This window comes from Marmota marmota, unplaced genomic scaffold (genome assembly GCF_001458135.2).
Source record: "Marmota marmota marmota unplaced genomic scaffold, marMar, whole genome shotgun sequence".
NCBI lineage: Eukaryota > Metazoa > Chordata > Mammalia > Rodentia > Sciuridae > Marmota > Marmota marmota.
The window spans coordinates 539,366-552,106 of record NW_025999946.1 but is presented as its reverse complement, the minus strand read 5'-3'; the positions used below and the strand labels follow the sequence as shown (position 1 = coordinate 552,106).

At 56.6% G+C, this 12,741-nt stretch overlaps 1 protein-coding gene across 3 annotated transcripts in view; it reads left to right on the top strand.

The window, feature by feature from the left end:
• Nucleotides 1-12,741, top strand: part of Zmiz1 (zinc finger MIZ-type containing 1) — a 199,552-nt gene that overhangs the window by 1,050 nt on the left and 185,761 nt on the right. The window lies entirely within an intron of this gene.

Sequence of the window (12,741 nt, the reverse complement as noted above, 5' to 3'; positions counted from 1 at the left end):
AGAAAGTGGCGGGGGGGGGGGTGTCCTGAAGGTCTGGTCTGGTGCAGGTTCAGCTGGCAGCTCCTCTGAGTACCAGGCCTGAGCCTCTGTCCTCAAGGTGGAAGAATCTACAGTCTTGCGCGGCCCTCCCGCCTGTCCCCAAGAGGAGTCAGTGAAGCACAGAAGGGAAGTCCTTCATGGGCTAACTGCCAGGTTTCAATCCATGTTGAGAAATCTGTGGCCCGTGTGTGGTCTCCTGGCCTCCCTGGGTTCTCCCGATGGGAGGCGGTCCAGGCCTCTAGGTTTGGTTATCAAGCCACGAGACCTTGGGCCAGTCACCCTCTTGTAGGCCCGGGCTCTGTCCTCCCTGAGCCACTTGTCCTGATGACTCCTGCCACCCATGGCTCGTGGTGAATATGCGCGGATGCGCTCGGACATCAGGCCTGGGCGGCTATTAAGGGCATCCCTCTGCGGGCAGGGCTCTAATCACCTGGCAAGCACCATTGCTATGACAGTGCTGCAAGGCCAGTTCTAAGCCTTGGGACCTCAGCCAAGAGGTTGTGGTGTGCCTCTCAGTCTCTGGTGACTTCTAGGGCCATTTTGTGTTCACTTACACTTCCTGCACACTCCCAGAGGCCCCTTTATTCGTCTAGTCGGTAATGTGCCCTTATCAGACCCCTGTCACCCCCCAGCAAGCCTTGCACAAGCCATGTGCCTTTAAATGGAGCTTGGTGGGGATGCCCGCTGCAGAGGGGTGGTCAGGTATCTGGCTTTCCCGTAAGGGGCAGTTTGGGGTTTTTGCAAAGAGCAGATTCTGTTTTTCTGATAAAAGAAGCCTTTGAGAGAGTGGGGAGGCAGTACCGGAAATAGCACCCCCAAAGCTGTTTTCTTATGGTGCAGGTAGTTGAGGGGCTGAGCTACCTAGCAGGACAGTTACTGAAGAGTGGAGGAAACTCAAAGTCAGAAGGGATCGTGCTGAAGCCACCCAGCAAGACAACAGACAGGTGGCGGGTCCAGACTTCAGTTACTCGTGACAGTTATTTTATTATTCCTCACCTCCACTGCCTCCACTTCTTAGGGTCTCTGCACTGTCCAAGCCATTTTTGCACATTATCTCATTTAATTCTCCAGTGGACCGTAAGGGGGAGGGACTATGCAGATCCCTTTTTTTATCCACAGGCATAAAGCGTGTGGTACACTAAGATTAAGGCTGCAGAGCTATGCCGTGTTGATGGCAGGATTTGAACACAGGCCTTGGGGTTCAGAGCCTTTTTTTTTTTTCCCACTGCTCTCAGCTGCTCCCAGACCTCTGGGCCCTGGGCCCACCCCTGAAGGAGTGGAAAGACATCTTCCTCTTTCTAGGAGGCGTGGGTGCAGCTCACTTTCTATATTGGAGAGATAAAAGTGCCTGTTTGGGACGATTTTTATCAGCTTCACCAAGCCAGTTTGACTTACAGGAAGAAGTCAATTTGCATTTGGGGAGAGAAGCTCAATGCACGGTCACAGCGAGCGCTGGCTGGATTTATAAATAAACAGTCGGCTGAGGGCATTGTCTGTCCCCAGCCGTACAATGCTGGGCTCATATTGATACCACAGCCCTGTTCCGCACGTCACAGCTGCCCTTTGGACAGAAAGGCCTGCTTGAGTAAGAGAAGGCCACTGGAAATGCCAAGGAACCCGTCCTCAGACCTGGTATCCCTGGGCACAAGCAAGCCGGGTGAGTCCGGCTGCAGCCGGGCCTGTTTATCCAGGCTGCCGGCTGGCATGGGGCGCCAGGTGCAGAGCGCGCCAGCGCTGTCATGGGGACAATGTGGGGCTGCGAGTGCTGGAACTGGGCAGCCTCTGCTCGCCTCACAACCCCAAGGGACCACTCAAGCCAGATCCCAGGAGTCTGGAGCCAGTTGCCCAGTGGTTACCAGCCTCCAGAGCTGGGGCCTGCGTTCAGAACTTGGGGCCGCCACCAGGAGCAGCCACCGCCACCAGAAGGTTCTTTTTCTTGAGATTAAATGCTGTGCCATCTCATGGGTACCACTCACTTCCCAGGTCATTCAGAGAATGAAGTGAGTCGAAGTCAACAGTAGGTGCATCAGGTAGGTCTACCGAGCCAGCTGGGTGGGTGATCTCACACACGCCTGAGGCCTCCCTGGGCCTCACTGTCCCCTTCAGGAAGTGATGGGGCTGGAAGCTAGTCAGAGGCTTAGGACCCTCGGGCCAAGGGGCTGCTCCCTCCCCACAGTGTGCAGGAGCTCCAGCTCCATCCATGGGACCTCAGACGTGGGACGTCAGGCATCGGAGGTCCCCTCTCCACCTCAGTTTTCATGGGTGTAAAGTAGGGACAATCGGGGCTGTTAGGACAATGAAATATCATAATATGTGGTTAGTGCTCAGCATAGAGCCGGCCCCGTGGTGAATGCTCATGAATAAATTATGTCAGTGATATTTATTTCAGGGAAAAAACCTATTTTCAAGTCAGAACACTATCTATTAAATCACATATTCTGATTTAATTCCAGATGGTACTAAATAACAATAATAACTATGATGCCAGGAGTTAGAAGCCTGCCCCTACAGGGACCATTTCTTTGCTCTGTGTGCTTCCTGACAGGGACCCTCACTCAGAGCCGACCCTGACTCGGCCGGCTCTCGCTGGCTTCCTGGATTTCCTGGTGTCCACTGCTATCTCTGGTTCGATAAGCGGGTTTAGTCTTCTTATCTGGCTGCTCTGAATGCAGACTCCTTGTTCCACCTGCCTTCTCTCTGCACCTAGCCTGCCACCTCGGACCTGGAATGACCTAACCAGTGCCACCATGAGAAGGGCACCTGGTACCTGTTCACCCAGAGATGCCCCCAGGCCCCTGCACCACTGGGGCACAATGAGCCTCCCTCAGAGTTCAGTCCAAGCATTTCCGGGGTCCCCGTCCTGGGGCTGCCAGGGTCTCTGAATCTCAACATAGTGCGGAACACTGGCAGGCAGCACCGCAGAGGTGACTAGGGTGTGTCCTGGTCACTGATGATTTAGGGATTCATCTGCTCTGTTGCAGAACCCCAAGGTCTTGAGAGATGACTGGGGCCACAGGTTGTAAAGCCCGTTTTGCAGGGAAGGAAACTGGGCACACCTGAGCTCAGTTATATGCTTTGCCCAAGTGGTGGGGCCAGGATTTGAACCTGGCTCCTGGCCTCGACTTCAGACCTCAGTTCCTACCAGCCCTGAAGCCTCAGATGTTCCTGAAAGAAGCTGAGTGTGTGGGGGATGGGTCCGAAGCTGGAAAGCAAAAGGATTCACAGAACTTCTAGAAGTGGGGGTCAGGCATGGAGGAGGTCATTCTGCTTTGAAACAATTGGCTGCTCTCTCCAGCACTTCCTGACCCCATATGCTGCCTTCGGGGATCTGTAGCAACTGGCTTCTCCAGTCCTGTCTACTCTCAGACTTAGGCCATGGAGGCCCACACCCTGCTAGGTTCTTGGGTCCAGATGGTGACCAGAATAGATAGGATCCCTGCCTGTGGGGAGCCAAAGGGAGAAGATGAGTCAACAAGTCAAGCCAGTGACACCTTTACAAAGCAGAAGTTCTCAGAGAGAAACAAGCAGGGTGCAGGATGGAAAATTCCAGGAGGTGGGTGTGGGGGCCTCAGACAAGGAAGGCCTTTTCAGGAAGGGCCATGAGATGGTGCAGGATGAGGAGAGACAGCCCGCCGGTAGCAGGAACAGCCTAGGCATGGGCTGAGAAGCAGAAAGGAAGCCTCAGTGTCTGGGGGACAGCAGGCAAAGGACACAGCAGGTGGGGATGAGGTGGCACTGCACATACCCTTCAGTTCCACTTGTCCCGGGAGAGCCAGCGGGGCTGCCGGGTCTGCGGTGAGTGTGGGTCAGATGTGGACATGGCCCAGAGCTGCTGGTGGGTTTCACATGGGGCCAATTCCCTGCCCTAGCCAAAGGGCACGTGATGGTGACATCATGGCCGGTTTCTGCCTCCTGCCAGCCACCTCCCTCTTTGCGGCATGAATGGGAATCCTGGCTCCAACTCTTGACACCACCTGCTAGTTGAGTGGCTCCTGGAATCACGGAGGGTGGAGGAAGTGGAGAGGGAGGCTGAGGGGTGCAAGGGCCGTGGCCAAGGGTCTCCAGATAAGTGCAGGGCCTTTGGCCCGGGGTCACCCTGGCCCTGCACCCTTCATTTATTTCCTCTGATCCTTGCTCAGACCCTGGTAGCGAGCTGCCTGGAATGAAATGTGAAGAACTCCAGATGATAATGAAATCAATTGGACTGTTTCCCCAGTCGTTCTAGGACTGATGCATCATTAATGTTGGTAATACAGTGCCTGTCAGATCACAAACTTCTCAATAAATGTGCAGCTGGCAAGCTCTGATAGAAATTGGAGGCAAGCAGAGAATGAGATTTGGGGCCTTTGATATATGGGGTGTCAGCAGCGCGGTGAAGTTTTTATCAATTTCTGTCACTTTGGGCTTTTGTGCTCACTACATATGTGGTCCTCATGGCACCTCTCTGCAGGGCTACTCAGATGCTAACTGCCCACCCCAGATGGTGTGAGGAAGGGGAGCCACCGGAGTGGGCCTCAGCACCCACTTGGAACCTTCTACGGGGCCTCGTTACCACAGGCTTCTCAGGCCACTGTGGACAGGCAGGACCTGATCCCTTGGCTCTTTCAGTCAATCTGCAGGGCACTAAGTGAGTCTATGCCCTTGGACCCCCAGGTATCCTGATGGAAGCCTAGGCCACAGGGCTGTGGAAATGGTCATCTGGCCGTTCCTGCCTAAGAGTCAAGAGGGAAATGGATGGCTTGTTGGAACTTGTGTCGAAGTGTATTTGGCAGACTGGGGGAGGACCTACTAGATGGGCCCAGGCATGGAATCCTGGGTGAACCCTAAAGTTTATGAGGGAGGGAAGAGTTTGGCCAGGCTGGATCCCAGTGGTACTGGAGAGAAGGCAGAAGTCTTGCTTGGGCACAGCTTAGCAGAGTGCACAGGCCCTGGAGCCAGCCTGCCGGCCTGCCTCCCAGCTCCTGTGCTCACCAGCTGGGCACCCTTGGGCCAGCTACTCAACTGATCCATGCCTCCGTTTGCCCATCTCTTAAATGGGTGTAGGACGTGAAGGACCAGCCACCTTGAGGGCTCTTATGAGCATAAATGAATGACTGTTCACATGACATCCAAACTCACATAGTTGGTCAGAAGCAGAGCTGGGGTAGGAGCCAGGCTCTCTGGGGTGCTGCTGGGGTTGGGGTCACTGTGGGCCTTGGGTGCCTGTGTGAAGAAAGAGGCGTGGGGACTTTAGTAAACTGGCCTGTGGGGTCACTGTCATCAGCAAGGATGTAAATTACCTGGGCGTGGGTGGCCAAGGAGTGAGCTCGGTCTTTGTTTGTAGTTGTGTGGAGACTGGAGAAGTTCTGAGAGGCCCTTAAGGGGTTCTAGAATTTGGCTGAAGAAGGGTGACAGTGAGTGGCAGATGAGGTAAATGCAGGCCACATTGCTGGCAAATTCCAAAGGAGCTAGAGTTTGGGGGTTCTTGGCTGTACCCTGTCAGGAGCTGCCCTGACACCCACTCTGCAGCCCTGGTCACTGGGAGCTGGAAGGAGAGGAGCACGGGGCTGTAGGGAGGACCTAGCTGGGCACAGTGACCCCGGCTCCTCTGGACTGGGAGGCTCCCGGTTCCCCCCAGGCTAACTTTGAGGTGCTCCTGCGGCCCAAGGCTCCCTGGCCTTACTGGGGCTGGTTCTGCCTCTGTGTTTACCAGTCAAGAAGGGCGGCTTGCAGGCCCCCTGGGCTCAGGAAAGAGGAAGGATATTCGATGAGGTGAGGAAAAGACCCGGGCGCTCTGCCGCTCTGCTCTGACAGTAGGAGGCAGTTCTGGGTCAGGGCCACCCAGGCTCCCTCTGTGCTTCCTTGGACCTTCGTGGCCCCTGGAGGCCTCCCTCCTGCTGCTGAGCTTGAGACCCTGACTTTTCCTGGTCCTGCAATTCCCAGGTGACCTGATGGGGGGCCATAAGTCCCCCCCCGGCTTAAGCTTGGAGGAAGTATCCCCTCGGCTCCCGAGAAGCCTTGGCCATGAGAGTGTGGGGGGCGGGGGTGAGGTGCAGGGGAGCTAGAGGCAGAGTGGCTGCGGGTGCGCACGGAGGAACCACTTGGCCCCCCTTTTTGCTCCTGGTGGGGCTGGTCACGGAGGCGGCTGGAGCACCGTGCTGTTGTGGTCTGACCCCATGTGGGCCGCCTCACATCTCTAGCCCGTCTGCGTGTCTCCAGAGCGAGGACCCTTGTGCCCACGGTTTGGGCTGGGTTGGGCCCCCTGGTGCTCAGGACTACGCTGCTGTTGAGTGGCAGTCTCATGCCAGGCCCTGGGTGATCTTCCTGGCCTAACCCAGGAACTCAGAGCCTCACTAGGGAACAGGCCAGGCCAGGCACTTCCTCCAGCATGAGGGCCTGCTGGGTGGAGACAGGAGCCCTGCCAAGGAGAGCCTCCAGGGGACAGGCTTAGGTCAGCCTGCAGTGGAAGGACATTCATGGAGGGCTTCCCAGAGGAGGTGACCTTTGGGTTGTATCCCAAAGGATGAGTCAGGACTCATCAGAAAGAGGGCAGGGGAGGCATCAAGCCTGCTGAGGAGGGGAGGCAGGAGCTCCCCCGGCCCGAGTGCACCCCGAGGGCCCTGAGTGCCTGTTCCCTTCAAGCACCGTCAGCAAGGAGCTCTGTCAGTGGGTGGAATATGGAGCGTGATCAGCACAGTGGCTACTTGAACGCTGTTCTTGTCCAGGGGAGAGGACATGAGGCCACCACTGGCTGGCTGGGCACAGGAGAAGGGGCCAGAGCAGTGCTGCAAGTGATTCATGGCTGGGGTGGGTGGCTGGTGGTTGGTAGGGGAACTGGGTGCTGTGATGTCCCAAGGGAGTGAGTTCAAGGGCTGTGGAAGTGCCCTGGGCCATGGGTCTTCTGCTTACAGGACTCCTGGCGCTTGTTGACCATGCAGATACTGGCAGTGCATTCAGAAGCGTGGCTGAGAGCCTCAGATCTGAGAAGGATCACGGAGGCTGATCCCCTGAAGGTCCCAAGAGGACAGGGAGCTCTGAAGAAGAAGGATGGAACCAGTTGCAGGGTGCAGTGGCACACACCTGTAATCCCAGCAACTCAGGAGGCTGAGGCAGGAGGACCACGAGTTCAAAGCCAGCCTCAGCAGATTAGTGAGGCACTTAGCAGCTCAAGAGACCCTAAAGGGCTGTGGGTGTGGCTCAGTGGTTAATCACCCATGGGTTCAATCCCTCTCCACCAAAAAAATAAAAGAATGGAGCCGGCTGTAGATTGTAAAATCTGGAAGGGGCAAGGAGAGAGGAGGACAGAGCTCTGCCCTTGAGGGTAATCCGGCACACATTTGCCTGTGCCTTCCTATGCAGCCCTGTGTGGAGGGGTGAGGAGGGCGAAGCTTGGCCCTAGGGAGCTACTAACTGTCTGGTGGAGAGGGGGTGCACAGTGCAGGCAGACCGCGGAGCGCACTCTGCCAGAGAGGTGGACACTGAGGGGGTTCCCAGGCCGGGTGGCGAGGGACAGCAATGGGAGACATGGGAACAGCGCTGCCAGAGGCTCGGACTGCCAGAGGGGTGTTGGCAGAGGGGTGCGGCTCCCGAAGCCAGGCCAGTGGGGTGGACTTTGCTCCTGCCTAGGGGCAGCCAGTCATCCAAACCTCCCCGGTCAGAGAGGAGAGGCCAGGGGCCAGACATCCTGGGCTGCTGAGGTCCTCACCCAGGGCATGTTTGGTGTGGAAGGTCAGGGCTTGCTGGCCACTTCCAGCCCAAGGAGGGTGACCAGCCAGGTGCCGACTCTCTGACAGCCCATGTCTCTTAATGGTGCGGCATTCGTGGGAGCCCCGGCGTCAGGGGAGGGCCTGTTTGCCCAGAGGGAGGGTCCGCTCTAGGCAGGCGACTGGCACCTGCCCCTCCGGTGTTAAAGTCCATCTGGGTGAACCAGGCCAGAGACGGAGGGAGGAAGGCGGGTGGCCTGTTGACAGCTGTCCTGGCAGGTGTGCCCTGTCATCTGGCACGAAGACAGCCACGGACACCCAGGGGCTGGCACCCTTTCTCACACAGCCCCCCAGCCCTAAACACTGAGATGCACTGTCAACCCTTCCCACTGAGAATGTGGTGGGAGGAGCAGCTGTCAATTACCAATAGACCTGGACGATTCAGACCAGAGAGGGAAAGTGGCCTGCCTCAGGTCACACTGCAAGTTGGACTTCCACCTGACGTCCAGCCTCCTGGTGCCACTACAGCAACTGAGGCCTTGGGTCAAGCTGGCTGGGCTCCTGCGTGGCCGGGGACCTGGCCACCTTCTCCATACTTCCTGCCATTGGAGGGCCTGTCTCCTAACAAAAAAAAAAAAAAAAAAACAAACCCTCTGCCTACACAGAATCAAGAGCTTGTTCAGTTTTCCTTAGTTTATCTCCACCTAAAAGCAGACTCCAAAAGTCCTGCTCCTTGTGTGCATTGGACCAGGTCACCCCCTGCCCAAACCGAAGAGGCACAGGGGGATGCGAGGATTGTAGTAAAGTCCCTGAGCCCCTCTGACAGAGGCAGAAATCCCAGCTCTGGAAGTGTGTAAACACAGTTATTTTTAGCCCTCCGAGGGCTGTGGGTGCAGCAGCGTGACCCGAATTTGGCTCAGCCCTGGGTCCTGCCCCTCCCAGGAGAGGAGGCTGGCTTTGCCCCCTGCCCCTCCCCCTCCCCCGCCAGCCTCAGGGCAGGCTCAGTGAGTTCCAGAACCCACTCAGAAAAGGAACTGGGCCGGGCGGGGCTGGGGGCATCTCATCAAGGGTGCCCAGGGCCCGGAGCTGAGGCTGCGGCCAGCTCATAGGGACAGGATGTGGTTTCCTGAGAGGCGACATTTCGAGTTGCAGGAGAAAAGCTAGAGCCAGAGTTTCCTGATTTTTTCACGGCTCCTTCTTCTCTGCTCCTCGCGCTCTCCTGGCTTGGCTGGACACACCTCTGCACACCTCTGGATGTCCCAGAACCCCTCGTGGGTGAAGCGGACTCCTTTCCAACCTGCTGGGAGGAGGTGGGCGGGGCGCTGAGGAGATCAAGGGCGAGCGCCCCCTCGTTCCTGCGGCCACGCTGAGCGCTAATTTTGTAGCAGCCGCTGTTCTGGCCACTGGATGTGAAGCAGGAAGCCAGCCGGAGGATATGCCAATCCTCCCAGGTTAACGTCATCGGGAAGGACAGGGGTGGGATCACGGTGGGGCAGAATAAGTGCATATATAAGCCATAATCAGCTTGCAGGATGCACCATATAGGAAATCACAGGTGGCACGTGTACATTAGTCAGGGACCACCAGCAAGAACCCCTGGAGACAACCAATGAGAGGGTAGGAGGTGGTGAGAGGATAGCAAGTTTGAAGGCCCCGGGGCTGGAATACTCCTGGCATCTGAGGACAGCAGAGAAATCATTGGAGGGGGCCAGGAGCCAAGGGAAAGGAGGCGGTACCTCGCGAAGTGGGCAGAGCCAGATGCACAGGGGACCGTCCACGGGGATCGGGCGGGGTGACAAGGGCGCCAGCCGCACACAGGGAGGTGCGCCCTGGAGGTGACAGAGGTCTTGATTTTAGGGTCTGACAACTGGGTTGCTGGGGGCAAAGGGCAGTTGGTGGGAGCAGTGGAGGGCGGAGGAGAACAGGATTCAGGGGAGGGCAGGCGAGAGGCGATGGCATCCTGCACATACAGATGTTCACTGGCACCAGAGCAGGGAGGGGAGTCCAGGGGAGTGGCCGCATGGCTTGCACCAGGTCCCCGGCTGGCACGGCCCTGCTCCCCGGGCACTCTGCCAGCCTGCCCCCAGGCCATGTGGGCGGTGCTCCCTCAGGGCCTGGCCTGGGGTTTTGTCCCAGTTCACCACGGATGAGGGCCTTGTGTGCCCTGGTGTGGAGGCCAGTCCTGGTAGGGGGGCAGGGCTGCAGCCTTGGTGCAGAGGGGTCAAAGGCTTGGCCACAGAGCCTGGAGCAGTGTCTGCTGTCAGCTGGACATGAGCCCTGGGTGTCACTCCCCAGCCTCGTTCTCAGCAGGGTTGACCTCTTGTGGTGAAGTACTATCTGTCCCTCGTGTGCCTGGACTGGGGTTGAAGGCCAGAGGGAGTTGCAACACATTTTGGGATTTTCACAGCAGACTTAGTTTTCTGTATTTGGTACCTACCAGTGCATTGTGACCCTGAACATGTCCTCACCCCTTTCAGGGCCTTGGAATTTTTATCTAAGGCCCCAGGATAGAATGGAAGTTCTTCGGGGTCCCCACATAAGACACTGCATTTTGGTTATGGAACTTTGGCATTGAGACGGTCGTGGATTTTAGTGTGAGTATAGAGGTGCCTTGCAGGGCCCCGGGGACAGGTGAATGTGGCATAGAAGACACGTCAAGGACTGTCAACAGAGTGAAGTGGGATGGCCAAGCCCTTGTGCCCTCTGGAAATTTCCTTGACTTGACCAAGGCTAACTTGTGCCATCTGCAGATCGCGGGTAAATACACGTGCTGCGCAGCCAGCCCAGCGCCTCGCCGTAGAATGCCTTCAATTTCTGGTGGCCCCTTCTCTCCCTGTCCGTCTCCACTTTGCAGCTGGAATCCAAATCTTAGGGGAGAGTTCTGCCGCTGTCGGGGCTTCCTGTGGGAGCCACAGTCCCAGGCCTGGGAACCCTTCCAAACCTAACTTGGAGGCCATGAACCTCACCATGGCCTTGGGGACTGGCCCGCTGGCTGCGGCTCTGAGCATCGGCCGTAGGTATTGCTCGCAGGGGCATGTTGGGGTGTTAACCAGAGGCACTACTGAGCTCTGCAGTCCTGCCAGCACCGTGTCTCATTTCTCAAAGAAACGACAGGCTCCCACTTCCTATCAGCACTGATGTGGTTGCTGTTGTGTTGTTGTGGGGTGTGTGTGTGTATGTGTGTGTGTGTGTGTGTGTGTGAACTGCCATGGGTTTTAGAGCTGTGGTGGAAAGTGAGGAAAATAGCAGATGCTGGATCCAATTGCCACCAAACTGTCTTGAAATGCTATAAATATTTTCTAAAAGATGAGCTTCCCGTGCCTGATGTGTTAGTTATCTCTTCCCCGAGAAGCTGATTTCTGAAAATTAAGACAAATAACCTCTTAAATCACAGTTGTTAACCTCAGGTGTAAAAAACTGTTACCCCGCCAGCCGCAGGTCAGGGTGACTCTGCTCTAAGTGAGTCCGTGTGACACAGACATGGCAGCGCCAACAGAGAGCACCAGACCTTGTGTTCAGTCAGAAGGCCCCAGTCATCAGCCTGGCCCAGCCACTCACCGCTGTGTGACCTGGGGCCAGTGGACCAGCTTCTGTGAGCCTCTGTCACCTGCCTCCCACAGAGCTGTCACCTGCCGCCCCCGGGGAGCCTGTACGCGTCCCTGAGCCTGCCTGGGAGGTACAGAGAGGTGACTGTCCATGGTTGATACATGTTGATCAGGACTGAAACCCCCTCTGTCGCCGGGCCCCTCATCCCTCTGCCTGTGTCCAGGACAGCCTCCTGGGATGCAGACCTTCGCCCACATCCCTTTTCAACACGTGGCTGAGCTGGTCGGGGGACCAGAGCCCCTGGCAGGCAGGTAACGGCCCAGCGGTGTGTGTTTGTCCTCCCTGCATTTGCTTTTATGTTGAACCTATATTTGTGCTGAATGATGCTAATTTTGAACTGAAGGTAACTCCAGAAAGTTTTTTAAAAAATAAATGTATTTCAGCAAAAGTTGTGAGTTGATTTCAAGAAAAATACTGAGCTCCTGGCAATCTGCAGGGCGGGAGGAAATTGACGAAACCGAGGAAGCCAAGCCCTGCAAACTGTCCTGCGTGTGGTTTCCATCCTCCGCACAGGGGATGGGGAGGGGGTGACTGTGTCCCACACAGAGGAGCTGCAGAAATCCCTGTGTTGGGTCCAGGCTGAAGGAAAGTGTCCCTTGGGGGGGAGGTGGCCCAGATCCCAGGAGGCTCTGCAGCCCAGCCAGTGCCCACCGTGCAGCCCTCTCTGCCTCTCCTCTGAGGTTCTCAATGGGGATGCCCACTGCATCATGGGCCCCAGAGGGACGGCACATAGCCCTTATGCTCAGAAAGCCAATGTGCTTCCCACACGCCCTCCCCAGTATAGCTGACCCAGGGCTGGACACAGCGTAGGTGACCAGGACTTAAGAACGTGATGGAGCAGCCAGGGGAAGAGGCCACAGGACAACCATTATCAGGGGGTTGGGGAGATCCTCGGGCTCTGTGCACACCTACTGCTTCCTCACCCTCAGCCTCTTTGGGTGGCCGAGTGCCCCCAGATTTTCTAAGACAGTCCTGCTGCCTGATCCTTCATCTCTTGTCCTGCAGTGTCCCGCCAGAGGTGGCACTGAGCTCTGGGTGGACATCCTGTCTGCCCTATGAATAGCCATCAGCACAAAGCACTTTCTTCATGGTCAGGGTGCCCATTCAACCACTGCCTTTGTGTCTGGCTCGTGGATGGGCAGCCCAACTTGCCCCCATCTTACAGATCTAGAGGCCCAGGGTTGGCAAGTGACTTATTTGAGGTCACACAGCAAGTTAATGCAGATACCTGGGCTGAACCCATGGGCACCCATCTCCTGGCCACTTCACCTTCGATTCACAAAGATAACTCAAAACATGTTACGCATTCTGGTATTTAAACCTCACTTATGAGTTTATTTATTCATTCACTTGGAGTTTTTGTGGACTCGTGGATGAGACTTCAGAAGCCAAATGGCCTGGTCTGTCTTTTAAC